This window comes from Triticum aestivum, chromosome 4A (genome assembly GCF_018294505.1).
Source record: "Triticum aestivum cultivar Chinese Spring chromosome 4A, IWGSC CS RefSeq v2.1, whole genome shotgun sequence".
Lineage (NCBI taxonomy): Eukaryota > Viridiplantae > Streptophyta > Magnoliopsida > Poales > Poaceae > Triticum > Triticum aestivum.
Window position 1 is genome coordinate 304,801,805 of NC_057803.1, and position 9,008 is coordinate 304,810,812.

The following is a 9,008-nucleotide window of genomic DNA, read 5'->3' on the forward strand; positions in this document are numbered from 1 at the left end:
CAACTCTTTGTGTTCTATTTGTGCATATCATCTATGCATAAACCTGGCTCTTGATGCCACTGTTGGGAAATGTTGCATGGAAAACAAAAAAATTCTACACACACGCAAGGATCTATTCATGGAGATGCATAGCAATGAGGGGGAGAGTATGTCTATGTACCCTCGTAGACCTTAAGAGGAAGTGTTTCACAATGCGGTTGATGTAGTCGAACTTCTTCTCACGTCAACCAATCAAGTACCGAACGCACGACACCTCCGTGTTCTACACACGTTCAGCTTGGTGACGTCCCTTGCCTTCTTGTTTCAGCAAGATGTCGAGGTAGTAGATGAGTTCTATCAGCACGACGGCATGGTGACGGTGATGGCGAAGTGATCTCCGCAGGGCTTCGCCTAAGAACTACAAAAATATGACCGGGGGTGTAAACGGTGGAGGGGGGCGCCGCACACGCCTAACAATTGATCTGGTGTGTGCTAGGGACCCTCCCACATATATATAGGTGGGAGGGAGGGACGAGCAACCAAAGGAGGTGACTAAGTAGGAGGAATCCCACTTGGGGTCCCTCCCAAGCCACGCTCCCGCTTTCCTTATTTGGAGTGCGGGGAAAGGCAGGTGTCAGTGTCAAAACCGACGGATCTCGGGTAGGGAGTCCCGAACTGTGCGTCTAAGGCGGATGGTAACAGGAGGCAGGGGACACGATGTTTTACCCAGGTTCGGGCCCTCTTGATGGAGGTAAAACCCTACGTCCTGCTTGATTATTCTTGATAATATGAGTAGTACAAGAGTTGATCTACCACGAGAACGGAGAGGCTAAACCCTAGAAGCTAGCCTATGGTATGATTGTATGTTGTCCTACGGACTAAAACCCTCCAGTTTATATAGACACCAGAGGGGGCTAGGGTTACACAAGGTCGGTTACAAAGGAGAAGATATACAAATCTGTATTGCATAGCTTGCCTTCCACGCCAAGTAGAGTCCCATCCGGATACGGGACAAAGTCTTCAATCTTGTATCTTCATAGTCCAACAGTCCGGCCAAAGGATATAATCCGGCTGTCCAGATACCCCCTAATCTAGGACTCCCTCAGTAGCCCCCGAACCAGGCTTCAATGACGATGAGTCCGGCACGCAGTGTTGTCTTCGGCATTGCAAGGCGGGTTCTTCTCCAAATTTTGAACGTTTTTTAAGCAGTGTCCGGTCCCATAAATGTTGGACCTCTTGGCTTCTGTGCCCAATAAGGGCTATCTTCCACGCGTCGAATGAATGCGAGGCGCCAGGGCGTTTTTACATTCGCCCCCCTAGCCAGATAAATAAATTGTCTATTAAAGGGATGGGGATTCTTAGATCCAATCCATACCATCCTCCCCCACCGAGAATCCATCGGAGCGCGCTTCGGAAAGATCCACTCCAGCATGGCCAACCTCCGCAGCTCCTCCTCCCGCCCCCGTAGCCCTAAGCCCGGTAATTGGGAGAGCTGTTCAGTCCCACACAGTCGATTTGTCGAACTGCAGACTAAGGGATTTCTCCCTCCAGCGTATATGGTTCCCATCCGAGCCGGGCTCGCCACTTACAATGGCGGGGAGCAAGCGGAGAGCTTCCCTAGCCCCTCTACGCGGGAGCGGGTATGCCTTGTTCCTTATTTATTAAGGGGACTCGGATTTCCAATTCATCCGTTCCTCCACGGGCTCCTGGAGTTTTACGGCCTCCAACTGCATAATTTCACCCCTTGCCTTCTATGTCGCCCTTTGCGAGTTATTCCTGGGCTGCGAGGCTCATTTCGAGCTGTGGAAAAGGTTATTTTGCCTCGTCCCCCGCACACAGAAGGCGTCACTTTATCAAGTGGGCAGAGCCGAAATATGGCGCATCGCCGAAACCGGATACCTGTCCGGTACTCCAAAGAAGACGTCCGAAGACTGGCCTTCAGAATGTTTTTATATGGAGGACGTCCAACTTTCGGACCCTATTCGGCAAGGTCTTGCTGAGTTCAACAATGCTTCTCTGAAGAAACGCCGAAGTTGGCGCCCACGGAGCCCCCAGGAGGAAGACAACAGAGAAGTCCTTTATCTGATGAACCGGATTAAAGTGTTGGCTCAATCAGAATTGACAGTAATCGAGGTTATGTCAATATGTATAATGCAGGGAGTGCAACCACTTCAATATCGAGGGCACCCCCTATGGTGTTTTAATGGGGAAGATGATGCCACCCGTTGCGGGCGCAAGGGTCCGGACAACGCTGCTGCTTTGTCAAAAATTATGTCCGAGTTGTTCAAGGGAGAGGAGGAGGAGTTCATCCGCATCAAGCCACGGGATGGATTCTCCATGTACAACCCTCCAAGCTGGGTGAGTTATATCCCCCTACTTCCATTCTTCCTGCATTCTTTGTCGTAGGTATTCACCTTGCCATTGTGCGGCAGGAGCTGCAAAAAGCCATAATGGAGGTCAACAGCCCATCCCCACAACCAGAGGACCCTGACCGGGCCTTCGGTCCCGGACTCGAAGAAGATCCGGACATATTCGTGGAGCTAATAGACCGGCAGTTCTATCAATTAAGCTGTGATGACGCCATGGTGGCCATTACGACTGACTATCCCGGACTGCTTCCCGCTTCGCACGTAAGAAAAACCAAAAATCCCAACTCCAAAAACTAGGATCCCATTTTAGACACTTCACCTACCATATACATATGGTGTTTTACAGGGAAGGCCTTCGGGACGCCGTGCCGAACCCGCAGCAACTCGCCAACAAGAGGCACCGAGGCCGGGTAGGCCAAAAAGGAAGGCGGTCAGGACAGAGATGCCGGTGCAGAGGTATGACAAAAACCCCGCTCCGTGGTTGTCGTCTTTCTCAAAATGTAATGACGTCCATGTTTCTTTAACAGAAAAAACGCTCGCCGGAATATGTCCGGTGAGGCTGCCGATCATGCTTCCACCAGTCGGGCTCTAGGGCCGGACATAGAGGCGGAAGACGACATGGGGCGGACGCCGGATACTCCTCCTACAAATTCAGAAGTGAAGAGCGCCATGAATCATAGGTGTCGCCGAGCCATACTCCGTGACGCTTGCTTCTCCCCAGAGGCATTTGATGCCTTCAATTCTAGAGACACGTACCTCCGTGCTGCTCAAAATGGTCTAGCCAGAGCCATGGACCAGTATGTAAGGGATGTACAGGTAAGCAAATCTGACGATTATATGTATCAGTAGCCCCTGAGACTTGAAACAGTTAGCAGAATTGATTTAAGGATCATCTACTGTGCAGGTTCTTACAGAGAAGAATACTCGACTGTCACATGAGCTGGAGGAATGCAAGACCAAACTTCGGGCCGCTGTTGCCGCATTGAAGGAACCTAAAAAGTCCCCAGCTGGTAACATTTGTTTCAAAGAATGATAGGTACCATATAGCGTGCGGCGTGGCTGCAGATCTAACAGTAGATATTGCAGATGAATCCGGAGAGAATCCAGAGGACCAGCATGCCGTACGACAGCTAAAGGCTGGCGAACGCGTGCTGACTGAGGTCAGGCGGGACAAAAACAATCTCCAAGATGCCAATACCAAGCTGAGCGTGGAACTGAAAGATGTTCGAGCCCAGCTTGCGGATTCCAAGAAGGAGAATAAGTGGCTTCGACGCGGCATTTTCAGTAAGTGCTTGAACGAACCCTTAAAAAGGTGTCGGTGGAGAAGCCGGCTAACAGAGTTATGTCTGCAGGTATGCTGACGGGTTGTCCCATGGAGGAGATGCCCGGGTCTGCGGGTGATCTTCTATCTGAGCTCTCACAACTGCACGAACAAGTTCGGCAGGTGATGCAAGGTATTGCCCAGGCCATGTGGCCATCCGTCTCCCTGGTAGAAGGCATTGGAGAGCTTGCGGAGAAGCTCAAGGGAGCACGGCGGCGCTTCCGATTATGGAAGATATCTGCCTGCCGTCAAGGTTCCAGGGCCATAGTGAAGACGCGGTATACCAAGGATGACCCAAATCACATGGCCAAGGTCGGACCTGTGGGGCCCGATGGGAAAGAGATCCCCGTTAGCTTAGTCTATGGGCAAGTAGAATTATCCGCAAAGTATTCCCAACAGGATTGTAGGCTAGACCGCCTGTCGGATGGTATAGAAGAGGAATTTAGTCAGTCTGCATGACTATGTAATTGAAGTGTCATGTATAATGCCTTCTAGTCGGATTGTAAATCATTTGTCATGGCGGACCTTTTTGCTTCAACCTCGGGACCCGATAGTCCGGAGTGTATCCAAATACCCGCTTAGTTAGATAAGAACCGGGGTATGCGTGGAGACCAGGCATAGGGGTCATTAGTGCTTGAACAGACAAGTGCCCAACTAGTTATATTATATTACATGGGTAGTAAGAAACATCTTCAAGGGAGAATAGTTCCGTTAAGGGTTCCTTTCCCTGGGTACGCATGCCCTAAAGTGCATGTCCGGACTGCGAGAGGAAACGCAGGCAAAAAACATCTGGGGGCACATATGGAAAATAAATAAAAATCATCTTTTGTTCACCGATCTGATATTCCCTTAAGAACGCTAGCTTTCGGCTTCACCCAGTCTGAGGTACACATCCGGCTGACCCGGCAGTAACAATCGCAGAGGTTCTCCCCTTATGCCCTAGCCGAATTAACGGGAACGTAGGGCATAAATACAAGAGCAAGGCAACCCAGCTTGACCAAAACTTAAGTCATATAGATGCATATAATGGCGAAGAAAAGGTACATGCGGAAGAATAACACATGTGCTGGGCATGAAGCCCCGATAGATAATTAAGCTTCTCTGTAAGAAGCCCCCATGTATAATGAGCGCGGTTAGCGCATCTATAATGTGCAAGCGAGGCACAAGTTGGCCCTTGAAGGCCTAGAGAAAGAATAAAAGAAAGATAGAGAAAAGAGATAAATAATGTATATGCAAAAAATGGACAGAGGAAGGAGACGAACATAGAGTCCGGTGCTAGGCGTAGAATCTTCGGAGCCTGGCTGCGTTCCATGAGTTCGGCTCAAGTCGATTATTCGATGCATCCCGCAGACGGTACGCTCCACCAAACAGAACTTGGTCAATAATGAAGGGACCTTCCCATTTGGGCTCGAGCTTGGACTTTTTCTTCTCCGACAGGCGTAGAACTAACTCGACAACGTTATAAGTTTTGGCCCGTACTTCTCTGCTTTGGTATCTGCGAGCCTGTTGCTGATAAAATGCAGAATGGGCTTTTGCCACGTCGCGCTCCTCCTCCACGGTGTCCAGACTGTCCTGCCGATCGAGCTCGGCTTCTCTTTCTTCGTACATGCGCACTCGAGGTGAGTCATGAATTATCTCGCAGGGCAGAACTGCCTCTGCGCCGTACACTATAAAGAAGGGTGTATATCCGGTAGTATGATTCGACGTGCTCGCAGCCCCCAGAGTACGGAGTCAAGCTCCTCTACCCAGTGCGTGTTAGACTCCTTTAAGGAGCACACTAATCTGGGTTTAATGCCGCTCATGATAAGACCATTTGCTCGCCCAACTTGGACGTTGGTTTGTGGGTGATAGACGGAAGCATAATCGAGCTTGATGCCCATGTTGCTGCACCAGAGTTTTACCTCATCGACTGTGAAGTTCGTGCCGTTTTCAGTGATGATATTGTGGGGGACTCCATAACGGTGTACGACCCCGGATATGAAGTCTATCACCGGTCCGGATTCGGCTGTTTTAACAGGTTTGGCTTCTATCCATTTGGTGAATTTATCCACCATGACCAGTAAGTAGTTTTTCTTATGGGTTCCCCCTTTAAGGGGTCCAACCATGTCAAGCCCCCAGACCGCGAAGGGCCAGGTAATGGGGATTGTTTGGAGGGCGGTGGGTGGCATGTGGCTTTGGTTTGCAAAAAGCTGGCAACCGGCGCAGCGTTGGACCAAGTCATGTGCGTCTGCCCGGGCCGTCGGCCAATAAAACCCTGTACGGAAGGCCTTGCTTACAAGGGCCCGGGCTGCGGCATGGTGGCCGCCAAGTCCAGCGTGAATTTCTGCCAAAAGCGTCCGCCCTTCCTCTTCGGAGATGCACCTTTGAAGGACTCCGGTAGTGCTTTTTTTATACAACTCTCCCTCGTGGACCCTGTATGCTTTAGATTGCCGCACTATGCAGCGTGCCTCATTTTGGTCTGCGGGAAGTTCCCGCCTAGTTAGGTAGGCCAAGAATGGTTCTGTCCACGGGGCAATGATGGCCATTATGACGTGGGCTGAAGGTGTTATTTCGGTGGCAGAGCCTCCAATTATGTCAGAGTGTTCGGTATCGGGCATTTTGGCTGGGTCCGGACTATTGTTACTGGTGTCCCCTTCCCATACCACAGATGGCTTAAACAACCTCTCCAAAAATATGTTGGGGGGACCGCATCGCGTTTTGCGCCGATGCGGGCGAGGATATCCGCCGCCTGATTGTTTTCCCGAGCCACATGGTGAAATTCGAGCCCCTCGAACCGAGCTGACATTTTTAGGACGACGTTTTGATAGGCCGCCATCTTCGGATCTTTGGCATCGAAGTCTCCATCTATTTGGGATATTGCGAGGTTCGAATCCCCACGCACCTCTAGGCGTTGAATGCCCATGGAAACTACCATCCGAAGACCATGTAATAGGGCTTCGTATTTGGTTGCGGTGTTGGAGTCTGTATACAGTATCTGCAGTATGTATTGCACTGTATCTCCAGTTGGGGACGTCAGGACGACGCCAGCCCCCAGACCAGCCAGCATTTTGGAGCCGTCGAAGTGCATGATCCAATTGGAGTGTGTGCCGTACTCTTTAGGGAGTTCGGCTTCCGTCCATTCGACGACAAAGTCGGCCAATACTAGCGATTTAATGGCTCGCCGAGGTTTGTATGTTATGTCGAACGGGAGGAGCTCAATGGCCCATTTGGCAATCCGTCCCGTGGCGTTGAAGTTGTTTATAATATCATTAAGTGGCACTTCCGAGGCTACTGTAATTGAGCACTCTTGAAAGTAGTGTCGCAGCTTCCGGGATGCCATGAATACCGCATAGGCTATCTTTTGATAATGTGGGTATCGTGATTTGCATGGAGTGAGGACAGTGGATACATAATATACCGGCTTTTGAAGAGGGAATTTATGTCCTTCCGCTTCTCGTTCGACGACGAGCACGCACTGCGCTTACAACCTGATGAGTTGCTGCAATGTACAACAGCATTGGTTCGCCGATGTTTGGCGCGGCCAGGATTGGGTTGGTTGCCAATATGGCCTTTATTTCTTCCAATCCGGCTGTGGCAGGGTTCATCCACTCGAAGTGTTAGGTGCGCCGAAGGAGGCGATAAAGGGGTAATGCCTTTTCTCCTAAGCGGGAGATAAAGTGGCTTAGAGCCGCCACACAACCAGTTAATTTCTGGATTTGTTTGAGGTCTGTTGGGGTAGCCAACTATGACAAAGCTCGGATTTTGGCCGGATTAGCTTCAATTCCTCTACTGGAGACAATGAAACCCAGGAGCTTTCCGGCTGGTACGCCGAAAACGCATTTTTCCGGATTGAGCTTGATGTCGAATGTTTGGAGGTTGTCGAATGTGAGCCTCAAGTCGTCTATTAGAGAGTCGACGTGTTTGGTTTTGACGACCACATCGTCTACGTATGCCTCTACTTTTTTGCCGATCTGTTTCTCCAGACATGTCTGAATCACGCGCTGTCGGTGGGAACGACACCTATGGGATCAAAAGAATCCCTACTGTGGTTAGTGGAGCGCGGGGTCGTGAGAAGAGCGGATCAAACAGATAGAACGCGGTTCGTTCATCCAGGTTTGGGCCGCGAGGATGCGTAAAACCCTACTCCTGCTTTGGTGGATTGTATATCTGTGTTCTTGAGCTAGCTATGGGGCGTGAGGAGCTCCAAAAAGATGAATCCTTCTCCTGGTCGCCTCGGGCCTCCTTTTATAGAAAAAGGGGTTGCCACAGTGGCACACAGGAGGTGGAAAGGGTACAGTGATGCGAGGTTATCCCTCACATTACATGACAAGGCGCATTTAATGCGTCTTGCTTAGGTGTCCTTGCTTTATCGGGGACGGGGGAGAAACCTGTCTCGTCCATCGCCGCTCCTTCTTGTGTCGACACGCGCCCTGGCCAGCGATGCCTGTGATGCCACGTAGGTAGGCAGGCAGCTGAGGTGGCGCAGTGGTGGGTCTTCACAAAGATCTGCATGCCGCCACACAGGTGCCTGTCTAGTTGGTTGGGTCGGCATCTGCATGCATGCGGTGGTGGAGGTTTAGCCAGCGTGGGCCTGATGGTGGCCCCGCGGGTGTCCTCGGCAAGGGCCTTGCCGGGGCCCCGGCTGTAACACCCCGGATGTAACTTCCCAATTTGTACTCCAACTCTTGCCGTTTTCGGCGTTAAGTTATATTTATTTTCTCGGGTTCGGGTTTTGTCTCCGCGTGTTGTTGTCGTTGCCATGCATCTCATATCATGTCATCATGTGCATTGCATTTGCATACGTGTTCATCTCATGCATTCGAGCATTTTCCCTATTGTCCGTTTTGCATTCCGGTGCTTCGTTCTCCTCCGGTGGCCATTTCTAGCTTTCTTTCGTGTGTGGGGATTAAACATTTCCGGATTGGAACGAGACTTTCCAAGCGGCCTTGGTTTACTACCGGTAGGCCGCCTGTCAAGTTTCGTACCATTTGGGCTTCGTTTGATACTCCAACAGTTAACCGAGGGACTGAAAAGGCCTTGTGTGTGTTGCAGCCCAACACCCCTCCAATTTTGCCCAAAACCCACCTAACTCTGCTCCATAATCTAGAGCATTCGATCATGATCGCGTGGCCGAAAACCGCACCTCATTTGGACTCTCCTAGCTCCCTCTGTGCCTATTTAAAGGCCCCCCGATTTTCGGATCTCCTCCTACCTCCGAAACCCTAAAAATCATCTCCGCGCGCCGGACGTCGCCGCCGCCCACTCCCGTCGCGCCACGTGGCAACGCCACCGCCGCCCTCCTCCCACGTCGCGCCCGCGCCCGGCTCCTCTTCCCCGAGCGCCACCCTTCGCCGGCTGGC